Raw genomic sequence first — 17,156 nt, forward strand, 5'->3', positions numbered from 1 at the left:
AAGCTGAGCTCTTGTGTGTTTGTGTGTGTGTGTGTGTGTGTGTGTGTGTGTGTGTGTGTGTGTGTGTGTGTGTGTGTGTGTGCGGCCCAATTCCGAGGTCGTTGGGCATTGTCCGGCCTCGCCTTAACATAGAAGCAAGCACCAGACGGATCCTTGATCTATCTTAAGACTCCCAATCCCTTCAGGCAAATCAGGGATCAGAGCGTATTTAATATGAGAAGAATACACAACATGTTTTATTACCTTCAGATGGCCGACTGGTTAGAGTCTAAGACCATCAATCCAAAGGTGTGAGCTCGAATCCCACCTGATTCTGTTTTCGTTATTGTTCATATTCAAAGTTTTAACTCCTGATTCCAAATTTCAAAGGTACCGATCGGGATTTGATCCCGGGAAATTATTACCGATGCGCATATAACCTTTTCAAACAATACGCGCCAAAAACTTGGTTTGATTTTGACTTCACTCGCCTTGTATGTGGATGACAGTCGTGACGTAGTCGTGGGGTTATCCCATCCCAGCTTATTGTTTGGTAGTATGCCATGTGAAATTGGTCAAAACAATGGTATCAAATTGAAAAAGATTCAGGTGGATTCGCTACTATTTCAGTGCAATAATGTTTTGTTTTTGTTTTATTTTTCTATTTCTCAGATTGAAACAACCATAAATTCAGTAGACGAGGATCGGAAAATGTACTTACAAGCAACAATTGTACGCATAATGAAATCTCGAAAAGTTCTTAAACACAACGCTTTAATACAGGAGGTTTGTCAAAGTGTTTCTTTTTAAACTGACTTGCCCTATTTAGTTTTCATGGAGCTCAAAAACAACCGTCAGTGGGGGTGAGATTGGGCCAATTTTTTTCAGAATTTTGCAATTTGAGCATGAGAGACCACCCATGGTTGCCCCTCCGTTGCTGAACAGAACCGTAATATCCTTTCAGAACTACTGGTCATGAGCTTCGATGGTCTAGTGGTGTTTCCCTTATCAACAGCATGTATGAATGCGCTGAAAAGTTAAAACACCATGATTGCTAAAACTAGATCAGTTGCGAATAGGTAACAGTCATTGGCCACCAACGGCGCCCGCCATGTCAGTTTGTAGATCTCGATTTTAAGTGACGTACACAGTCCCCCTTCCCTGCCCACGAGTTGTCTTTTAACATCAATCCCTAACCTACTAACCCCGAGTAGGCCGCGGGTAATCGGCTCCCCTCCCACTAACATTTACACACAAGATCCTCTGTAATTACTCTTAGCTTTAAGTCAAATGTAATTACAAAATCCGACTCGGTCCTAACCAGGTACCAGTACCGAAAAGGACCTAATAAAAATAATTTTATGAGAAAAAATAGGACAGCTGGTTTACCCTGTGCTTAAGCTTCCACTAAAGCCGAAATCTGGTAAATTTTAAAATGTTTTGCCAACACTTCCAAAAAGTGTCGCGCAACATAAATTGATGTTGTAAGGTACCCAGTCAATTCAATTCGAACTCTGAAACGGAATCTAACTAGAATCGTATACGAATTCCGTTTCAATCGCAGCAACCGTGTTCGGACCGGATGTTGCAGATTTGTTAAGATATCCTAGGCCATTAAGAACTTCCAGAAGTTTAGGTCCGTGAGTCTACCGCCGCAACAAGCAAGAGGTCGATAGATTTCGACTCCGGATCATATGCCAATAGCTTCAGTGGGTATGGTAGACTACTTTGTTGATATGTTGGGATATCCAAGATCACCAAAAACTCCCAGAAGTTTAGGCCTGAGGGTCTACCGCCGTAATAAGCAAGTGGTCAATTAATTTCGACCCAGGATCATATCCCAATAGCTTCAGTGGGTATGGTAGACTCATTTGTTGATTTGTTGGGATATCCAAGATCATCCAGAACTTCCTGTAGTTGATTCCTGCGGGTTTACCACCGTAACAAGCAAGAGGTCGATAGGTTTCGACTCCGGATCATATGTGATCAAAAAACACGTTTTAGACGAGTTTTGAACACGCTGTATCTTTTTATAGGAGCAATTTAGCACCATACTCTCTTCGGGTAAATTGTAGAGCACATTCCAGAGCATCCGAATATGTATCCGGTTTTGATATAGCATGAAACGTGGATTTTTTAAATATCATGATTCGAAAAAATTATTTTTCCCATACAAATTTGTATGGAAAATTGAATCGTTTTGCGCAAAGTGGGGACTTAACCAATCGTTACCAAACTTTGGGGAATTGTTAAGGACCCTATATGGAACCAAAAAGTTGCTGTGCTAGCTAAATTTGGACAACTTTATTTTTTTCCATACAACCATATTACACCCTAGTGCAATACTACCGTAACAAGCAAGAGGTCGATTGGTTTCGACTCCGGATCATATGCCAATAGCTTCAGTGGGTATGGTAGACTACTTTGTTGATATGTTGGGATATCCAAGATCATCAAAAACTCCCAGAAGTTTAGGCCTGAGGGTCTACCGCCGTAATAAGCAAGTGGTCGATTAATTTCGACCCAGGATCATATGCCAATAGCTTAAGTGGGTATGGTAGACTACTTTGTTGATATGTTGGGATATCCAAGATCACCCAGAACTCCCTGAAGTTGATTCCTGCGGGTCTACCACCGTAACAAGCAAGAGGTCGATAGGTTTCGACTCCGGATCATATGTGAATAGCTTCAGTGGGTATGGTAGACGACTTCGTTGATATGTTGGGATATCCAAGATCATCCAGGACTCCCTGAAATTGATTCCTGTGGGTCTACTACCGTAACAAGCAAGAGGTCGATTAGTTTCGACTCCGGATTAGAGCTGGGACTTCGGATATCCGGATAATTTACTTTTTTCTCTATATAAAATCAGATATCATCTTTTCAATCAAACCAAATCAAAAGATATGCATGAAAATCGTATCTTAACTGAAAATTATTTGGATAACAATATTTGAGGTACCAAAAATAGATTTAAGAATAAAAATGAAACGGATCGGATAGTTTTTCGGATAATAGTATTCGACCATAGATCATGTAATACAAAATTAAAGGTATTTTGTATACCTGTAAAATTATTTTGTTACGTCTTAATGTAGTCCCACATTTGTGAGACAAAGCTGACATGTATGAGTCAGTTCATTTTCTTATGGAATTGTCAATGCTGCAAGTTATCCGGATATCCGAAGCCCCAGCTCTAGTCCGGATCGTATGCCAATAGCTTCAGTGGGTATGGTAGACTACTTTGTTGATATGTTGGGATATCCAAGATCACCCAGAACTCCCTGAAGTTGGTTCCTGCGGGTCTACCACCGTATCAAGCAATAGGTCGATAGGTTTCGACTCCGGATCATATGTGAATAGCTTCAGTGAGTATGGAAGACTACTTTGTGGATATGTTGGGATATCCAAGATCATCCAGGACTCCCTGAAATTGATTCCTGTGGGTCTACTACCGTAACAAGCAAGAGGTCGATAGGTTTCGACTCCGGATCATATGCCAATAGCTTCAGTGGGTATGGTAGACTACTTTGTTGATATGTTGGGATATCCAAGATCATCCAGGACTCCCTGAAATTGATTCCTGTGGGTCTACCACCGTAACAAGCAAGATGTCGATAGATTTCTACTCCTGATCACATGTGAATAGCTTCAGTGGGTATGGTATACAGGTCGATAGATTTCGACTCTTGATCATATTTGTCAGTAGAGTTTTACAATAATTTATAAAATTTGAGGATATTCTAATTTGGTAATTTTGTAATTTTGTAATTTGGTAATTTGGTAATTTGGTAATTTTGTAATTTTGTAATTTTGTAATTTTGTAATTTTGTAATTTTGTAATTTTGTAATTTTGTAATTTTGTAATTTTGTAATTTTGTAATTTTGTAATTTTGTAATTTTGTAATTTTGTAATTTTGTAATTTTGTAATTTTGTAATTTTGTAATTTTGTAATTTTGTAATTTTGTAATTTTGTAATTTTGTAATTTTGTAATTTTGTAATTTTGTAATTTTGTAATTTTGTAATTTTGTAATTTTGTAATTTTGTAATTTTGTAATTTTGTAATTTTGTAATTTTGTAATTTTGTAATTTTGTAATTTTGTAATTTTGTAATTTTGTAATTTTGTAATTTTGTAGTTTTATAATTTTTTAATTTTGTAATTTTGTAATTTTGTAATTTTGTAATTTTGTAATTTTGTAATTTTGTAATTTTGTAATTTTGTAATTTTGTAATTTTGTAATTTGTAATTTTGTAATTTTGTAATTTTGTAATTTTGTAATTTTGTAATTTTGTAATTTTGTAATTTTGTAATTTTGTAATTTTGTAATTTTGTAATTTTGTAATTTTGTAATTTTGTAATTTTGTAATTTTGTAATTTTGTAATTTTGTAATTTTGTAATTTTGTAATTTTGTAATTTTGTAATTTTGTAATTTTGTAATTTTGTAATTTTGTAATTTTGTAATTTTGTAATTTTGTAATTTTGTAATTTTGTAATTTTGTAATTTTGTAATTTTGTAATTTTGTAATTTTGTAATTTTGTAATTTTGTAATTTTGTAATTTTGTAATTTTGTAATTTTGTAATTTTGTAATTTTGTAATTTTGTAATTTTGTAATTTTGTAATTTTGTAATTTTGTAATTTTGTAATTTTGTAATTTTGTAATTTTGTAATTTTGTAATTTTGTAATTTTGTAATTTTGTAATTTTGTAATTTTGTAATTTTGTAATTTTGTAATTTTGTAATTTTGTAATTTTGTAATTTTGTAATTTTGTAATTTTGTAATTTTGTAATTTTGTAATTTTGTAATTTTGTAATTTTGTAATTTTGTAATTTTGTAATTTTGTAATTTTGTAATTTTGTAATTTTGTAATTTTGTAATTTTGTAATTTTGTAATTTTGTAATTTTGTAATTTTGTAATTTTGTAATTTTGTAATTTTGTAATTTTGTAATTTTGTAATTTTGTAATTTTGTAATTTTGTAATTTTGTAATTTTGTAATTTTGTAATTTTGTAATTTTGTAATTTTGTAATTTTGTAATTTTGTAATTTTGTAATTTTGTAATTTTGTAATTTTGTAATTTTGTAATTTTGTAATTTTGTAATTTTGTAATTTTGTAATTTTGTAATTTTGTAATTTTGTAATTTTGTAATTTTGTAATTTTGTAATTTTGTAATTTTGTAATTTTGTAATTTTGTAATTTTGTAATTTTGTAATTTTGTAATTTTGTAATTTTGTAATGTTGTAATTTTGTTATTTTGTAATTTTGTAATTTTGTAATTTTGTAATTTTGTAATTTTGTAATTTTGTAATTTTTGTAATTTTGTAATTTTGTAATTTTGTAATTTTGTAATTTTGTAATTTTGTAATTTTGTAATTTTGTAATTTTGTAATTTTGTAATTTTGTAATTTTGTAATTTTGTAATTTTGTAATTTTGTAATTTTGTAATTTTGTAATTTTGTAATTTTGTAATTTTGTAATTTTGTAATTTTGTAATTTTGTAATTTTGTAATTTTGTAATTTTGTAATTTTGTAATTTTGTAATTTTGTAATTTTGTAATTTTGTAATTTTGTTATTTTGTAATTTTGTAATTTTGTAATTTTGTAATTTTGTAATTTTGTAATTTTGTAATTTTGTAATTTTGTAATTTTGTAATTTTGTAATTTTGTAATTTTGTAATTTTGTAATTTTGTAATTTTGTAATTTTGTAATTTTGTAATTTTGTAATTTTGTAATTTTGTAATTTTGTAATTTTGTAATTTTGTAATTTTGTAATTTTGTAATTTTGTAATTTTGTAATTTTGTAATTTTGTAATTTTGTAATTTTGTAATTTTGTAATTTTGTAATTTTGTAATTTTGTAATTTTGTAATTTTGTAATTTTGTAATTTTGTAATTTTGTAATTTTGTAATTTTGTAATTTTGTAATTTTGTAATTTTGTAATTTTGTAATTTGTAATTTTGTAATTTTGTAATTTTGTAATTTTGTAATTTTGTAATTTTGTAATTTTGTAATTTTGTAATTTTGTAATTTTGTTTTTTCTTATTTTCTTATTGAGCATGAGCATGAGCATGAGAGATCACCCATGGTTGCCCCTCCGTTGCTGAACAGAACCGTATTATCCTTTCAGCACTACTGATTATAGGCTTCGACGATCTAGTGGTGTTTCCCTTATCAACAGCATGTATGAATGCGCTGAAAAGATAAAACACCATGATTGCTAAAGCTAGATCAGTTGCGAATAGGTAACAGTCATTGGCCACCAACGGCGCCCGCCATGTCAGTTTGTAGACCTCGATTTTAAGGGACGGGAATGTTAGTTAGCGCAGGTTGCTACTAGGGCAGCTGATTTACTCTGTGCTTACACCCCACGAGCGCCAGGAACCTGAAAACTTGTTAGTAGGATATGGTGTTTGGTCAGGATTCATCATAGAAGATGATGATGCGACCCAAAATCATAGTGTTTGTTGAAAGATGTTATATATTATTCTCAAGGCAAACAATCGAATGCTGCGGATGAGACATTTCCCGTTTATCGGTTGTTAAATTTTAAATGAAATGGTCTAGTCTTAGACAGCCGGCTGTGGAAAGATAGAACCAAAATCATTTGTAATTAAAGAATGAAGGATTAAACAATGTAACTTTTAACTTGAGATAATTTTACGAGTTTTAAATGATTGATGTTTAGTGAGGTACTGATTAACGGTGCGAACGACGAGTTTCGATGTGTATCGAGCTGAAATGGTATGATAGGGTGTTGATAGGGTCAAATCAAACTGGCTAGCTGTCATCGGGACAGCCAAAGCCAGCCGCACCTTCACACGCACACACGCACGCGAGAAAAACGAAAAACACACCGACGGCGGACGCGAAAATTCTTACGACCCTACGGAAAGGAATCGCAAATCTGACTGGCTCAACTGTCATCGGGACAGCCAAAGCCAGCCGCACCTTCACACGCACACACGCACGCGAGAAAAACGAAAAACACACCGACGGCTGACGCGAAAATTCTACGACCCTACGGAAAGGAATCGCAAATCTGACTGGCTCAACTGTCATCGGGACAGCCAAAGCCAGCCGCACCTTCACACGCACACACGCACGCCAAAAAAACGAAAAACACACCGACGGCGGACGCGAAAATTCTACGACCCTACGGAAAGGAATCGCAAATCTGACTGGCTCAACTGTCATCGGGACAGCCAAAGCCAGCCGCACCTTCACACGCACACACGCACGCCAAAAAAACGAAAAACACACCGACGGCGGACGCGAAAATTCTACGACCCTACGGAAAGGAATCGCAAATCTGACTGGCTCAACTGTCATCGGGACAGCCAAAGCCAGCCGCACCTTCACACGCACACACGCACGCCAAAAAAACGAAAAACACACCGACGGCGGACGCGAAAATTCTACGACCCTACGGAAAGGAATCGCAAATCCCTTATTTTCTTATTTTTTTATTTTCTTATTTTCTTATTTTCTTATTTTCTTATTTTTTTATTTTTTTATTTTCTTATTTTCTTATTTTCTTATTTTCTTATTTTCTTATTTTCTTATTTTCTTATTTTCTTATTTTCTTATTTTCTTATTTTCTTATTTTCTTATTTTCTTATTTTCTTATTTTCTTATTTTCTTATTTTCTTATTTTCTTATTTTCTTATTTTCTTATTTTCTTATTTTCTTATTTTCTTATTTTCTTATTTTCTTATTTTCTTATTTTCTTATTTTCTTATTTTCTTATTTTCTTATTTTCTTATTTTCTTATTTTCTTATTTTCTTATTTTCTTATTTTCTTATTTTCTTATTTTCTTATTTTCTTATTTTCTTATTTTCTTATTTTCTTATTTTCTTATTTTCTTATTTTCTTATTTTCTTATTTTCTTATTTTCTTATTTTCTTATTTTCTTATTTTCTTATTTTCTTATTTTCTTATTTTCTTATTTTCTTATTTTCTTATTTTCTTATTTTCTTATTTTCTTATTTTCTTATTTTCTTATTTTCCTATTTTCTTATTTTCTTATTTTCTTATTTTCTTATTTTCTTATTTTCTTATTTTCTTATTTTCTTATTTTCTTATTTTCTTATTTTCTTATTTTCTTATTTTCTTATTTTCTTATTTTCTTATTTTCTTATTTTCTTATTTTCTTATTTTCTTATTTTCTTATTTTCTTTTTTTCTTATTTTCTTATTTTCTGATTTTCTTATTTTCTTATTTTCTTATTTTCTTATTTTCTTATTTTCTTATTTTCTTATTTTCTTATTTTCTTATTTTCTTATTTTCTTATTTTCTTATTTTCTTATTTTCTTATTTTCTTATTTTCTTATTTTCTTATTTTCTTATTTTCTTATTTTCTTATTTTCTTATTTTCTTATTTTCTTATTTTCTTTTTTTCTTATTTTCTTATTTTCTTATTTTCTTATTTTCTTATTTTCTTATTTTCTTATTTTCTTATTTTCTTATTTTCTTATTTTCTTATTTTCTTATTTTCATATTTTCTTATTTTCTTATTTTGTTATTTTGTTATTTTGTTATTTTCTTATTTTCTTATTTTCTTATTTTCTTATTTTCTTATTTTCTTATTTTCTTATTTTCTTATTTTCTTATTTTCTTATTTTCTTATTTTCTTATTTTCTTATTTTCTTATTTTCTTATTTTCTTATTTTCTTATTTTCTTATTTTCTTATTTTCTTATTTTCTTATTTTCTTATTTTCTTATTTTCTTATTTTCTTATTTTCTTATTCTCTTATTTTCTTATTTTCTTATTTTCTTTTAACTATAGAATTTTAGAACTTTAGAACTTTAGAACTTTTGAACTTTTGAATTTTTGAACTTTTGAACTTTTGAACTTTTGAACTTTTGAACTTTTGAACTTTTGAACTTTTGAACTTTTGAACTTTTGAACTTTTGAACTTTTGAACTTTTGAACTTTTGAACTTTTGAACTTTTGAACTTTTGAACTTTTGAACTTTTGAACTTTTGAACTTTTGAACTTTTGAACTTTTGAACTTTTGAACTTTTGAACTTTTGAACTTTTGAACTTTTGAACTTTTGAACTTTTGAACTTTTGAACTTTTGAACTTTTGAACTTTTGAACTTTTGAACTTGGGTAAGAAGTTTCAAAAATCTAGCTTAACATTTGAAAAGGTTGAATGAAAACATAAAATGCTGTTTTGAAGGTCTCGGGACCAAAGAGCCTATGTCTGAAAATATTTTTATCGGATTCCTCAGAAAATTTCACTTAACATATCAAAAAATGGTGAAGTTATGTTTTCGATACTCTGAGATACGATTTTTTGAAAATAAAAACTGGGGTTTTCGACGCGCCACGCGCAAAAATGGGAAAATGACGAAAACGGGAAAAAATCAACTTTTTTCACTAAAACTGCGATAACTTTATAATTTCAGCGATGACCTATACATGTTAAAATACCAAAATTTTCGTAATTAAAAGACGCAACTTTTGGTACCAAAACATCTGTTTGGGACTAAGGCAAGGGATATTTGGGTCCAATTTAGGTCACATTACCCTACCCTAGGAATTGGTGCGTATTGGTCACTGCAGCACTGTTGGCCACTGTGCTCGTGATCTTTAACCCTTTAAACCAATACAATCTACTTAACCTAACGAATAATGGGGACGAGATATTACAATTAGGGAGAGTGAGTACTCTCGGGAGAAGGGCTCGGGATGAACCTTCTTGAGGGTCATCTCCAAATGGAGGCATCATTATTACTATTTGACCCACTTTTAGTTTAGTTAGGTCCAGGGGACCGGCCTGGAAGGCCACGGGCTCTGCCCGTACACTTTGTATATTTGTACAGTAATAAACTGATAAGTGTTAAATATAGTGCGTTTAAACTTTAACCGCGAGTTTTATTGTGCACCGGAATATTCTGGAGTAATCCAGTACCGGTCGGGAAGGCCGTCGGTCGATGCATGGCGTAATCTGGACCTGAGGCAGGTTCCATCCGGGTCTCTACCCTGGCGTGTTGGAGGTGGCTGCCGTCTTACAGTCCACGGCATCGAAGACGACCCAGGTTCGAAGCCATCCCCCAACATTTGGTCCTTCGAACCGGATGAAGGAGCCGGGTAGGACGGATGTTGGACCGGGGATGGACCTGCCGGAGAACCAAGGACTTCGGAATACACGCGGCGTTCGGCGAGTGGAGGTCGCCATCGCTGATTACGTCATCGCCATCGAGAAGGTGCACAAAGGGCTTTGTGTAATTGGCATTCCACTTAGCAACGGTACGTGTTGGCGCCAATCATCGACAACAATAGAGCGGTCGCTGGGGGCGACTGTCTGGACGGTTTCTGGACCGAACCGTGACTCACGGGAGAGCCGCGGTGGACATTCAACCAGGAAGGAGTGCTTCACCAAACCCAACGGAGGGTTTCGACCGTACGGAGACGACAACTGATCCAGCACAGCCAGTTCTTGTCCAGGTAAGGCTACATGATCAGTGTGTATGTCTGGTCGAAGCATCGGTCATCATGATTCTAACAATTCTCACTTCAACTCCAAACCACATCGAGCGCAACCGTACCAGGAACCAGGAACGGATGATCGCCTAGAAGTTATCATCCCGAGGACGCTCCCAATGCGTTCAACTACCATTTTGGAAACGGACACCCACCAACCCCATGTGCACGGAGCACACAATGGAACATTCAGTTCAGGCTACCACGGACTGAATTGTCACCAAAGGACGGACATCGGTGCCCAATGCTCATCTGCAGATCAAACAGCCGCGGAGAATCGGCACGTCATCTAATCTTTGACCAGGTGGACGGTCAGACCTGGAGGAATATCGACCCATTGATGATCGCTGGTACGCGATCGTTAATCACCATCGAGCGGCGAGAGGATCAACCCGCTCTGTTTACTTCTTCGATCACGCCCATATGATCACTCGGGTTTTGTGACAGCTTGCCATGTGACCACTCGGTTTCGCCGAGCTCCTCTGCTCGGAACCCACACATGTAGCGAAGGACGTCACAACCAAAACGGATTAAGCGAAATCGCAGTTCGGCGCAACTGCAACCTACCTGGATGGAATGCAACGGTGCCACTCCTGGCATCGATCACTCAACACGGGATCAGTCGAACCACGTGGCTGGTCGGGACTGGTCTGGGAAACGTCACAATTCGTACCACGTGACACATCGGCTTCGGCTCGAGGCTGGCTCGAGTAACAGCAACACATCCAAAGAGGTAGCTGATTACCAGGCTTTGTGAGGTAAGCAATATACACTTAAACCCCGATGGTTTGACACCAACTGTTGTCAAACGAACGGGGTCACTTTTTAGTTTGACACATCTTTTACACGGAGTTCACACATACTACCAAACGTTTGTTTTGATAGTGTGAGTGAGCACCGTGTAAAAAGTGACAGCTCGTCACTTTTTAGTTTGACTTTGTCAAACCAACGGGGTACAAACTAAAAAATGTCAAACGAAAAAGTGACCAACCACCGGGGGTTGAGTGTACTGTGTATATGTCCACCGAAGCGGGACGACAGATCTACACACCCTTACATGCCTTTTTATCCTCTTCTGGATGCTGCTGACCTATCAACATCCTCAATGGCTACGGTCTGTTTGAGGTCACTGGGACTGTGGAGGACCTCAATCGTGCTCTGGTGTCAATGGGATGCCAGCGAGGACACTGTGGTGACGTCATCGGGACGTTACTGGAGATCAGCAAAGCATCAGCTTTCACTCACACATGAATGACGTCATGGGATATCATCAACTGATTGGAAGGATTCGGTATCGGTTTCGGCGAACGGTCGCCTCGAGACAACCACACGGCAACCACTACAACCATCCATGCCGTAATTGGGACGTCATCTACCAACACTACCAAAGCGGAACGTGCACGGTACGCATGCGACCACGTGGACAATCGTTGATCTGGGCCAGATCAGCTGGTCAAGACTTCATCTACCACCGCCGAAGGATCGGCAATCGTCTTCGCATGTCGGTGCACAACCGATGGACCTATCCACGGGTCATGGGCTCCGGTTTCGACCACGCAAGGCTGCTGATCAAATGGGATGCACGGACGCAGTTGCAGTCAGTGAACTGCACTTCAAGGACACGACCACATACATGAAGAGGCAGCACACCACCAGGTTCTATTAGGTAAAAAATAATTACACGTATATGTCCGCCGAGGCAGGACATCGGATTCTACACCTCCTCATGAACCTTTATCCTCTTCTATGACGCCGGCTTGTTCATTCACACATCGCTCGATGAGGATCACTGAATGCATCCAGCTTGGACGGTAAACCTACACAACGCTGACAGGATGCATTGGTCATGGCGGTCTAGGACAGACTGCGGTTTCCACAGAGCAAGGGCTCTGGTTTCAACAACTCTGGTTCGGTCTGGCAAGCGGAATCAATCTGGATCGGCGGAGTATGGGCTCCCATTCCCAAGGGCAGCTAAAGGATCGCTGCAACAACCCAAGCCAAGTGACAACGAATACATCCACGGCGTCAACCGACGTCGACTTCCACACCTTCCGGTGACGTCAGAGGGGCGTCAAGGTAAACTCGGTTTTGCGGATTGAATTAACCACCACACCGGAATTCTGGCATCAATGGGATCGGGATGCCTGCCACGGAGGTTCAGCGAGGGCTGGCCAACACCAATAAGGACGTGCTCGGCATGTACGTGACGTCACTGAAGACGTCGGCAAGGGCAGCTTAAGCGTGACGTAGGAGGTCGCAAGCTGCAAGAAGGGACTGGCGGTAATCAACCGTGTCGCCATCTACCAACCCAACTACTGGTGTGACGTCACTGGAGCGTTACAATTTCGACGGTAAATCGGCATTTTGGGGATGCACTCAACCAACCTATCAATCCACATCAACGCGTGACGTCACTGGGACGTTGCCGGTTGCGGTTCTACCTGGAGCGACAGTTGGTACACTGTCAACCATTCATCGGTTTTCGGACTTCAGGTGTCAAGGAAGCACACCTCGAAGTAAACCATCCGGAGCAAGGGCTCCAATGGGGGACCACAGTTGGAACACTGTTGGTCATTAATCAACCACTCCAACCCTCAAGTGTCGTGGACGCACACTTCGAGGCCACATCCGGAGCTAGGGCTCCACTCGGGGAATTCAGTTGGCACACTGTTTTCCAATCCCACCCACGCCTTCAGAGTGTCAAGGACGCACACTTTGGAGCGACGGCAATCGGAACAGGGTTCCATGCCAGGTGGCAGTTGGTACACTGTCAATGATCGCACACTACCCAAGGGTCACGGATGCACCCTACAGAGCGATCACCATCCGGAGCAGGGCCCCATCCAAGGGAAGATAGTTGGAACACTGTCTTCAATTCCGGAGGCGGCGGTTGGAACACCGTCGTGGACTCAAGGTGAACTTCACACGATCTTCAAGGGCCATAGACGCGCACTTGTCGAAACCATCGATGGGACCAACCATCGTGAGCAGAGGCTGCACCAACCCAGGGTTGGCGGTTGGAACACCGCCAGCAGGTCTACGGAGTATCAGGGAAGCATATTTCGTAGAATTACCGTGAAGAGGAAGACTTACACACAACAACGGTTGTTGGTAGTACACACCGTACACACCCATGCACACTCGTAGGTATTGTAACACACAAGCAACAACACAGAGCAGTTCGGATACTGCGGTAGGAACAAAACAACCAAGGGTAGATCACTTGAGTTTGGACAGCTAAGGCGATCAGATACTTTCCAACATTTTTATACAAAACAATAATCAATTCTTCAGAAATGGGAGATTTGACAGATGCGTAACGCAAATAAGGTTCCCAAGAATGGATACGCCTTCAGGTAGGCTACATTGCAATACATTGTAACATAGATTGTGTAGATTGTAGTCAAAAGTGATAGCAATGTAAGCACATTTGAAAACTTTGTTATCAAATTTGAAAACATTCGATGTAAACGGTTCTGTTGTCGCATGTTATCAGACACGCGTACCTGATTTCTTTCCGTGCGAAAATTGCCATTTTTCGAACCACCCTAACACGGCGTAGGTCACCCTAATGGCCAAACAAAAAAATACGGGTCTAATTATTTCGGCCAAGGATCCCCCAGAAAAAAATTGAGCTCGATAGGAGAACTTTTTTTTGAATCATGCTGTTTTCGTGGGGAATTGCTGATGTGAAATTTTCTGAGGAATCCGATAAAAATATTTTCAGACATAGGCTCTTTGGTCCCGAGACCTTCAAAACAGCATTTTATGTTTTCATTCAACCTTTTCAAATGTTAAGCTAAAATTTTGAAACTTCTTACTATTTTTCCCAAATAGCCAAACTAATCACCTTTCTTTTGCGTCTAGGACAGCTAAAATCGGATGAAATGGCGCGGAGATTGATTTTTTGAAAAAAATGGTTTTTGCGAAAATCGACGAAAATTGCCATTTTTTGAACCACCCTAACACGGCGTAGGTTACCCTAATGGCCAAACAAAAAAATACGGGTCTAATTATTTCGGCCAAGGATCCCCAGAAAAATTTTGAGCCCGATCGGAGAACTTTTTTTTCGAATCATGCTGTTTTCGTGGGGAATTGCTGTATATTTTTTTTATTATTTATTAGAGATCCTTTCAGACCATTAAGGCTGTTTCGGCTCTTGAGTAAGAGGAGGCATCGCTGATTGGCCCCCCTTTTACCGAGCAAGTAATTATGAGTGTTTGTTACAATCCTGTTCATTATCGCACGCTTAAATTTTCCAAAACAGGTCGGCGTCCTTGCAAAACCGTATAACGGCTTGTTCTGTACACAGTAAAAAATTTCTGTGTGAAATCGCATGCAAAAGCATGCACATCACCTTTGTGAACAAAAGCATGTAATATTGTATGAGAAAACGTGTACACAAAAAGCATGTACAAAAGAAAAATAAATAAATTTTGCACACCCCAAAAATAACATCAATCTGGTGAGAGTCATTTCCAGATTACCAAGTCCGCGCCCCAACCATCTCGGCTATCTCACCGTCTTGTAAATGCTTTGTTCAACGCCGATGTAGCAGTAGGTTTCCCGTACGTCGTATACTGAATTAACTGTATACGATGTATGGGGAACGTACAGCTACATCGGTGTTAATACAACTAACTTCACAGCGGCGAGATAGCCGAGACGGTTGGGGCGCGGACTTGGTAATCTGGATATGACTCTCACCAGATTGATGTTATTTTTGGGATGTGCAAAATTTATTTATTTTTCTTTTGTACATGCTTTTTGCGTACACGTTTTATCATACAATATTACATGCTTTTGTTCACAAAGGTGATGTGCATGCTTTTGCATGCGATTTCACCATCGGATTTTTTGCTGTGTATCCTGGTCGTTTTGGAGTGTTTCTTTTAGGCTCCCTGTCAGGCCGTGAAGACTCCTCAAGTCTTCCAGACAGGCGCCGGAGTGTAGAAAATGGTCCACGGTGTTCCTTTGACCACACAGGTCGCAGTTTTGGTGGAAGTTTCCACTAGGTCCAAAGTGGTGACTAGCTCGTGTATGACCGGCCCTCAGTCGTGATAGAACCCTCTGTTCTCGCCAGATAGTTCGGTCGTTCCAGGCTTGTGTCGTGTCCTTAATCATGCGGGTGTGGCATCGACTCCTCCACCATTCTAGTTCCCATGATTGTCGTAGTGTGTTCCTAATCCATAGGCGAAAACCTTGACCGGGTATTCTCCTTCCGTCACGATACCGGCGACTGGTGCGGCCTAGGGCGGCAGCGGCGTCGGCTTCTTCGTTCCCAGGAATTTCTGCGTGGGAGGGGATCCACATTAGAACCGTATTAGGGGTAGCGCGTTTCAATATGTTCTGGACCCAGGGATGTCGGGGGCGCGGGCTTTGAAGCGCTTCGACGGCGCTAGCGGAGTCTGTCAATATGACGATGGGGTTATCAGATGGTGTGTAGCAGCTAAATAAATTGCAGCTAGCTCTGCTGAGAAAATCGAGTATTGCATTGGCAGTTTGAAGGATTCGCGACGGTTTCCTTCGACCACCCCAAAACCTACGCCTGATTCGGTTTTAGAGCCATCAGTGTAGCGGTAACAGTGGTTCGGGTGTGTAACCTTAGTCTCTAATTTAACAGCGGGATTTCTTTCATGTCCATTCCTTTAGCACAGTTCGACACCATTTTCAGTTTAACTCCAAAATATGTATTCTAAGATTTTCCTTAAACTTATAGTAACATTTCACTATGCTTCTAAGATATGCCCCGTGGCATTTTGGTAGAATTGCATCTGTGCATCGTAGCACTTACACCGAATAATCCACTCCAACTCCTAACTGCAACTCTCTTCTGCTAACTGCTAACTTCAACTCCCAATTTCAACTCCCTTGATTCTAAATCTAACTTAGGCTTTTATACTCCGAAGCGTTTTTAGTCAAGACGCATGCGCAATATGTTTACCACGCTTCTCTACGGGAGTAGCTCAGCCACGTGCGTTTTGACTACACCGCGTTGATCTTGAAATCTTTCTGCTCGAAAATTCTCAGCAGGGTTCCTGGCAGAGTTCATGACCCTTCTGTTTTCGCTTTGTGCTTTTCCTTCCATCCTCCTACTGAGTTTATTTATGTCTTAACCTACGTGCTCCTAGAAATATGACACTTGACTCGTGTCAACATGTGTTAATGAGTGCATCTGAAGATGTTGCACTTCGTCTGATTGTAAAGACCAATGTACTTCTGACAAATTCTTCCCTGTTGGTCGAACTAAAAATCTAAATTTATATTCTGATTAACTGAGGGTCGCTACATACCCTTACACTACCCAGCTAGATGTTTGTCTGCTAAGATAATCATCTACTCTAAGCCTAACTCTGGTTCTTGATAAGTATTGATTTTGAAAAATATGTTTTTAAATATCTGAGTACTAAATATAATTGTTGTCCACGTTCTGCTGTCTCCTCTGCATTGATATAATTGATAAAATAGCTGGCTTGATAATTCGTCGATGTTGTTCTCCACTTGACTTTTTGTTTGAAACTTGAAAACATTCAATAAACCACATAGATTGAGACATTTGACTTTGTTGATTTTACTATAGTGGATCAATTCTGCCAAACATTATTTGATACATTTTCCTTCTTGTCCTTTCTTTGATGCTTTTTCTTATTGCATAGAGATCTGCGTCAGTCATTCTTTG

General features: G+C 37.7%; 1 protein-coding gene across 2 annotated transcripts in view; it reads left to right on the forward strand.

The window, feature by feature from the left end:
- Positions 1 to 651: 651 nt before the first annotated feature.
- The window catches only part of LOC128092601 (uncharacterized), a 59,993-nt gene continuing 43,488 nt past the window's right edge, over positions 652 to 17,156 (forward strand). For both annotated transcript variants that reach the window (XM_052706798.1, XM_052706799.1), the window contains exon 1: positions 652 to 765. The gene's annotated coding sequence lies outside the window, so the exon portion shown is untranslated. The remainder of the gene's footprint in view (positions 766 to 17,156) is intronic.

Source organism: Culex pipiens, chromosome 1 (assembly GCF_016801865.2).
Source record: "Culex pipiens pallens isolate TS chromosome 1, TS_CPP_V2, whole genome shotgun sequence".
Taxonomy (NCBI): domain Eukaryota; kingdom Metazoa; phylum Arthropoda; class Insecta; order Diptera; family Culicidae; genus Culex; species Culex pipiens.